This window comes from Hermetia illucens, chromosome 1, assembly GCF_905115235.1.
Source record: "Hermetia illucens chromosome 1, iHerIll2.2.curated.20191125, whole genome shotgun sequence".
In the NCBI taxonomy this organism is placed as follows: domain Eukaryota; kingdom Metazoa; phylum Arthropoda; class Insecta; order Diptera; family Stratiomyidae; genus Hermetia; species Hermetia illucens.
In genome coordinates, this window is record NC_051849.1 from 123,201,978 (window position 1) to 123,204,089 (window position 2,112).

Consider the following 2,112-nt stretch of genomic DNA (forward strand, 5'->3'; position numbering starts at 1 on the left):
AGTTGATGATTTCCGATTGGCCTCAATCAATAGTGACTGCTTATTCTCCCAAAAATACACCAAATCTTGAGGAGGATTCTGCCTGCGGAGAACGAATGGGAGCGCATACCTTTAGTAAATAAACTTTTAGCTTAAGCTTCAAATTTTCCTAAACTCCCACACACAACTTGAAAACGCAGGCACGATAACTGGGAACTAAACTCAGACTCCCGATATAATTCACCAGCGTGGACCACGACAAACAACAAATTGCCTAGACTACCACACAATTTGGAATCGTAGGCGATATAACCAGCAGCTAAACTCGAGACTCCTGATACAACTCACTAAAGTGAACTACAACAAACCATAAATTGCCTAAACTCCCACACAATTTGGAAGCATAGGCGCAATAACCAAAAGCTAAGTTCAGATTCCTGATACCAGAGTGGACCACAAAAAACTACAAACTTCGTAGGTTTCCACACAATTTGTGAACCTAAACTTAATATTCACGGAGTTAAATCAAACTCCGTACACAAATCAGTAGCAGCGGAACACCAAAAAATTTTAATAATTTTCTCTTTGCGCCAATTGAGTCACTGATTGTACGATTCTAAACCATAGATTTTACTAGCTCCCACACAATTTGGGAGCACAGGCATAATAATCACGGATTTAACTCATAATAGTAATAATTGTTGGTACAACAATCCATATTAGATCAGGGCCCTGAAGTGTGTTAGAGCACTTCATTCAAGGTCGAAACGGTAAACTACAGGATTATAGTAACTTATAGGAGACGATGTGATCAGCATTGCGCACGAGTTAACTCATACTCCTGATAAAAATCAGTAACAGCGAAACAACAAAATTCATCTTTCATTTGTACCCGCGATTTTTACGTCGATTATTGCAGCAATATTCCTGGATTTAAGGAGGCAAGAACCTTCAATCTGTCCTACTAACCCTCAGGTCTAGATTGTTCAAGATCCGAAACAGAAAATATATGCTTGACTTCTTTTACCGGTTTGTTCTGCGACTCTTGCGATGACTGAAAATTCCGCTTCAGTGAAAACACTATCTTTCCCCATTTTAACAAAGCAAATAACTTTATTGAGTGTCTGAAACACTGCTACTTTACTTTCTTGACTAATTTATTAACTACTTTTATCTGAAATTGACGAGGTTCGTACCGCTAGCGTCCTCTGTAATTTCTTTATACACCTTCTACGCTTCTTCTGCTTACACTTGTTCTGCTACAACTTCAGTCCACAACATCCAAAACAACGGTTAAATAACTTTCCCATTCACCTTGAAGAACCCTGAACGTGTTGACGATTATTGATTGTATATGTCGTCCTTAAAAAAGCGAAATATTTTTGATCATGTTATATATGATTTTGTAGCATATCTTATATAGAATAAGATGTGTAATTTCAATTTTAGTGAAAATTGTCATAATGTAACTACTTGCATTATTGCCATTTTCGTCAATTTTTTCGACGGAAAGCAATGGAATTTGCTTTTTTATGACATATTTATGTTACATTATGTTATCGTATGACTTGGCATACAAAACTGATTGTTTTCCGAATCACTCGAAATCCATTAACATCAGAAATAAATTGTTACGCAAGATTATAATTTGCAAATGGACACGTTGAATGGAGTGTCAAAGACTGTGCCGCTCTTTTCAGCGGAAGAAATTCGTAGCGCAATGTTTAAGGTCGTGGGTGTAATGGCTGCAGCCAAATACTGTAATAATCATTCTCACGACAAATTGGGTCATGAAGGGATTTAGATACACGACAATAATCTGAAACTTTCAGCTCGAATGTCGAAGAGTTCGCTGGCTGGCAACATTCACATGCCCTGCAATGGCCTACATAAAACACTGACTCCACAAAAAGGTCAGGGAACCTAATTTCACAAAAACAATTAACCTTTTCATCGCCAATCAGTAAGAGTGTGCGAGATTTCCAATGGATCTAATTTCCTGGTTTGCTGACTCCCTGCTACAGCGCTGTCGTGCAATTATTATTGGGAAACGGGGGAAATCAATCGAAAAGATCGGAGAGCGGTTATGTATGCCTAGGCGTACGGCAACATAATGTAACATAAATAAATAAA